Source organism: Megascapheus bottae, unplaced genomic scaffold (genome assembly GCF_031878675.1).
Source record: "Megascapheus bottae isolate mThoBot1 unplaced genomic scaffold, mThoBot2.hap1 HAP1_SCAFFOLD_204, whole genome shotgun sequence".
NCBI lineage: Eukaryota > Metazoa > Chordata > Mammalia > Rodentia > Geomyidae > Megascapheus > Megascapheus bottae.
In genome coordinates this window covers 30,776-36,775 of record NW_028327518.1, presented here as the reverse complement: position 1 = coordinate 36,775, position 6,000 = coordinate 30,776, and positions in this window count along the sequence as shown.

Sequence of the window (6,000 nt, the reverse complement as noted above, 5' to 3'; positions counted from 1 at the left end):
CAAGTTTTTGAGGATTGGATTTCAAGCCTTACTACACACACACACACACACACACACACACACACACACACACACACACACACAGTGATCAAATTAGTGCCAGAAAGTATCCTCTCTAAGAAGGAATCTAGTAGACTGAAGAGACCCCTCTCTAGATTTCCCCCTAATTTCTTGAGTAAGCTGTGGGCTGTAAATTCCTGACAGAAGAACAAAGGCAAGAAACCAGGTGGAAATGTTACAATTTTATTGGCCTCTTGCATATGGCCAGCTTGTGCCTTATGGTCAAATTACTAAAAAAATCCCTACTAACTGAAGGGTCGGGGCTCTCAATTCTAACCTGCTGTGTGGCTGATGATTAGGAGCCCAGGCTCAAGCTTGCAATAAAAGACTCTCAGGTGTTTACATCAGATCCTAGCTACTCAGGAGGCTGAAATGTGAGGATCAAGGTTCAAAGCCAGCCCCAGCACAAAAGGACTTGAGACACTTTATCTTCAATTAATCTCTAGAAAGCAGGAAGTGGGGCTTGGCTCAAGAGTAGGGAAGCTGAAGAACTCAAGGACAACACCTAGGGTAGGGTGGTAAACTTGAGCTGAAGAGCTCAGGGACAGTGCCCAGGGCGAGTTCAAGACCCATGACCCACCCCCAAAAAATTACAAGATGTGGTTTAACAGATGCCAGAGGAAATATTTTAAAAGTAGTTTTCACAGGTATTAAAACTCCATCTTGCACACTGAAGTCATCATACAGAGAAAATCAGAGCTTTTGTATTTGTGTTTATTCTTTATTTAACTTAAACTACTATAGTTGAGTATCAAATACATATTTTAAGTACTAATATCTTCACTGGGCTAGAAATAAAATGTGAAAACACTTTCTAGAAGAAAAATTGCTTATGTCTCAAAAGATGATATTGATATGATCAGAGGGATCCTAATACTGAATTAAGCAAAAGAAAAAGTATCATCAGCTGGGCTCTAGTGGCTCACAACTGTAATCTTAACTACTCAGGAGGCCGAGGTCTCAGAATCCCTGCTTGAAATCAGCTTAGGAATCAAAGTGTATGGGACTTATCTCCAATAAACCTCCAAAAAACTAGAAGTGGAGCTGTGGCTCAAATGGGAGAGTGCTAACCAGGAGCAAAAACATGTAGGTGCCCAGCTCTGAGTTAAAGCCATAGGATCATCACCAACAAGCAAAAACAACAAGAAGAAAAGCAAGTATTTTCCTAGATACAAAAGGACCCAAGAGGGTATTAATCTATTTATTAAGGAAAAGCTTTCTCTGGCAAGAAAGCAGTAAATCATGTGAGAGAGTTCAATGGAAATTTTCTTCTGTACATTAGCTTTATTTTTTTTCATTTTTTAAATTTTTTATTGTAATTAATAAAAGGGTTACATGATATTTGCCAGATAGAAGGTGCATTAATTCACATACATTGATACCCTTTCACATGTCTTGGTACCCATTACCCTCCCCCCCACACCCCCCACCCCTCTTGGTTTTCCCCCCTTCCCTATCAAATTTCAAATAACCAAATACAAATAAATTCAATATATCAGATAACAAAGTGAGAGACTGTAACAATATGAGGTACCCAAGGGATAGCAAAGGAGATGAGAGACAACATAGTACATTAAGGGCAACAATCATTCGTTATATGGCTTTTGTTGCAATATCCTGGAGGTCCTTTCAATTAGCTTCATACTATATGTCCTTACGTATCAAGATTTTGCTCTATTGCAGATCTCTGCTAGTAGAGCCCAAGGTTTCTACTGATTATGACGAATGAGGGAAACCATTGAGCCTAAGTTCCTTTGAGTCTGGCTTACTTCACTTAATATGATTTTTTCTAAGTCTTTCCATTTCCTAACAAATGGGGCGATGTCATTCTTTCTGACAACAGCATAGAATTCCATTGTGTACAAATACCACAACTTGTTGATCCACTCATCAACTGAGGGACATCTAGGTTGGTTCCATATCTTTGCTATGGTGAATAGTGCTGCAATGAACATTGTTGTGCTAGTGGATTTAGTATGCCCTTGTTTCTGGATGGTTGGGTAAATGCCAAGTAGTGGAATTGCTGGGTCATAGGGGAGTTCTATGTTTAGCCTTTTGAGGCACTGCCACACTGCTTTCCATAGTGGTTGAATGAGTTTGCACTCCCACCAAGAGTGTAGTAGTGATCCCTCCTGGCCACATCCCCTCCAGCATCTGTTATTATTCGTTTTCCTCATCCTGGCCATTCTAACTGGAGTGAGGTGGAATCTTAGAGTTGTTTTGATTTGCATTTCTTTTATGACCAGAGATGTTGAGCATTTCTTCCTGTGTCTATAGGCCATTTTTGTTTCTTCTTCAGAGAAGACTCTCTTTAAGTCTTTGGCCCATTTTTTAATGGGATGGTTGTTACTTTGGAGGTTAGTTTTGGAGTGATTCAATTTTTTGAGTTGTTGATATATTTTAGATTGTACATTAGCTTTAAATACTATGTTTGAGCCAGGAGTTTGACCTATTGGTAAGAGTGCTTGCCTATCCCATATCACGTATCATGTTTGATTCCTCGGTATCACATACATAGAAAAAGGTGGAAGTGGTGCTGTGGCTCAAGGGCTAGAACACTATCCTTGAGAACATAAGGACAGTATTCAGGCCCTGAGTTCAAGTTGTAAGCCTGGCAAAAATAAAAAGGAAGAGAAAGAAAGAAAGAAAGAAAGAAAGAAAGAAAGAAAGAAAGAAAGAAAGAAAGAAAGAAAGAAACTACAGCCAAGCACAGTGTCTCATGCCTGTAATCTTAGCTATTCAGGAGTCTGAGATCTGAGAATCTCTATTCAAATCCAGATCAGGCACTAAAGACCCTGAAGACTGTGAGACTCTTATCTCCAATTAACCACTAGGAAATGGGAAATGGCACTGTGGCCAAGGGGTAGGGCGGTAGCCTTAAACTGAAATGCTAAGGGACAGCACCCAAGCCCAGAATCCAAGCCCAACAGCCAAAAACAGAAGAAAATACCATTTACAGCTTTCCTCTGTGAATAAAAAAAGTATAATAAGCTTTAAAAAAAAGGCAAAAGGACAGTTGCTTGCTTAATCCCTTTATCTTTCTTTCTTTGGATTTCAGATTTACCTGGTTTCAGCCTTTAAACTGAGGGCCTCTCTTACCCTTTCTCGCCTTTCTATACCACACTTGGCCTTTACCTCATGAGGTACACTGTCTGCCTCCTTTTTTTTTTACTACTTATTGTGGATAGGGAGTCTCCCAGACTTTTGTGATGGGTTGGCTTTGAACTTGGACCTACCAATTCCCAGCCTCTTGATTAACAAAAGTATAAGCTGTATATGGTAAGAAGAGTTACGTCTTTTTTTTTGCTAGTCCTGGGGCATGAACTCAGGGCCTGAGCACTGTCTTTAGGCTTTTTCCTCAAGGTTAGTTCTCTACCACTTGAGGCAAAACACCACTTCGGTGTATGTGGCACCAAGGAATCAAATCCTGGTCTTCATGCATGCTAGGCAAGCACTCTACCACTAGGCCAAACTCCTAGCCCAAGAAGAGCTACTTCTTAAATGTGAGAAATCTCCTTGTCCTCCTGCTGTCATTCCTTTTCTGTTCATTATAACAATGTAGATGCCAGGATAATGGGTATCTTTCTAACTGACACCTGCTCAACCCCTGACTGTCAGGATAAAATGATGAACCTAGGCATGCTCTGCTCTGTCTCCCTGGATGATGATCCTCCTAGAGATTCACTCGTCTGTCAGCTTTCTTTCCATGGAGGATCCATGTCATATTAGGGAACCTGTTGTCTGAGTAGGGAATTTTCTTCCTTCTGGCTTCCATCTCAGGAACAAAGGAAATGTAAATCCTTCTCAACATCTTCACTGGAAGGGGTTCTAGAGCTAAAAATTCTTTGCTGACAGATTCCTTCTCTGTCATGTCAATACAATGCAAACATGCATGGTTTGTTTCCTGATGGTGTCTCCATAGGTAAATATTCAGAAAGGGAAACTGATTCAGTTTTGAATACACAACACAATTTTAACATGGCATGAAACCATGATTCTAAGTTTCTATTGGATATATGGATTAATGGTTTTCTTCCACTTGGTTATAGTCTATACAGGGTCTTTCATCTGTGTATACTCACAGCAGAAAGTCCAGTGTGAATCTATGCTAAGCTATATTTATATCAGTCTATAAAAATGTGGTTGTATTTTCTGATCCAATTCATTAAAATGAAATATTCTGGGTTTTTTGTAATATTCAGCACCCTTCCCAATCATCTCCTTCAGACACATGTCAGACTCTTCGCTCCCTCAATCCACACATTGAAGGTACGTATACCACATGATATATTTCTGTTCCAGTCTTTGGCATTAATGATTTTAATATGAAATTATGAATTGGGAGCCATTAAGAATTATTTCCCTTTGATAAGAAGCTAAGGGTTAATGACAAAATAGGATTCTTAATTCTGACTAATTAGTCAGTCTTTGATTTGGATTTAAATTTTTATCACATGAGGCATATTTATTATCAGAAGCACAAATCAATCATACATTTTGAGCATAACTCTAAAGATCATACTTAATATGATGCTGATATTTATTTTTGTTTTGGAGACTGAAGAGGCAAGTACTCTTTAATGGCATATAAATGTTATTTCCTCTTCAGGAAATCTGCAGCTGATACAAGCTAGGGCAGCCCTCTCCCTGGACTATCCTGGGTTCTGCTGGGCTCTGCCAACTTTTGCTTCTTTTTCCCATTTATTATCATGGGTTCCAGTAGCCCTGCTATCTTGTACATGGCAGATGCCATGTGATAAACCGTAGATCCATATAATGTGCATTCGTTTTGTAGGAGCTCTTTATCATCTTGTCTTTCTGGACAAAATGGGAGTTCATTGCCTTCAGCTGACCATTTCTTTTGTGGTAGTCCACCAAACAGTCTAAAATAAAATTGATTGGGTTTCTGCTAATCACATTTCGGCTCCATGATCACCTTAATTGACGTTGCAGTGTTTTTACTTTTGTAGTTTCCTGACTTACCACCCCAGATGGTTAATTACATCACTAGGCATCTCACAAGCTGGGATACTAAAAACATTATTAATTCCCTCTAGGCATTGCTCTTGGCATTCTAAAAGAAAACGAGATTAATTAGGTCTGCAGAAGATTAGGTTTTGAGGTGAAACTTGAGCAGAACTTCACCAGTCTCTGGGGCTGTGAAAAGAGCTAAAGCCTATTTGAGAGTCCTGGCAACCGTGGGGCTGTTAAAATGTTTGAATAAGTCAGATCAAATCCATGCTTGTGAAGGGTTTTACCAGCCCGGGCCTCTGCCGACTCCAAGGAGCCATCGAAGTTCACAGCAGGTGAGTCATCTGGCGATCCCCGCTACACGTCTACACGTTCTCCCTGGTCTCCCGCGACCTCGGCCCACCCTCAGGCCGGCTCGAGGTAGGTGGGACGCAGGCCCCCCACGGCCACAGGGCCAGTCTGCCGGGGATGCGGCCAGGACCCCGGACAGGGGCTGCCGAGCCCCAAGCAGCCACCTGGCGCCGCTGATGCTGATATTTCTTAAGTGTTTTAGTAAGTACTCATACTTGCAAAAATAATTATAGCAGTTGCTGATTTGACCTATTAATTGTTCAGGATAGTCTTGGAAGTAAATTCCTTTGGCTATATTATTGAAAATAATACGAGAAGATAGAATATAAATAATGAACATACCAAAGGCTGGATATGTTTCCTCACAACTGTCTTGCTCTTCTGATGCAATATACTGAGTCACATCCTGTAAAGTCAGATAAATCATAGTATTTACAGCAAAAGAAACACTGATCCTTAAGTAAGAAATAACAAAAGTATATTTCCTCCAAGTGTTCAATGTAATTCTTATTGGAATACTTTTATTTTTCCTTCAGCTATTACTTCAATGACCTAGGCCTTCATCATTTAAATATATACTGAGTATCATGTAAGATGGACACACAGAAACAGTTTGGT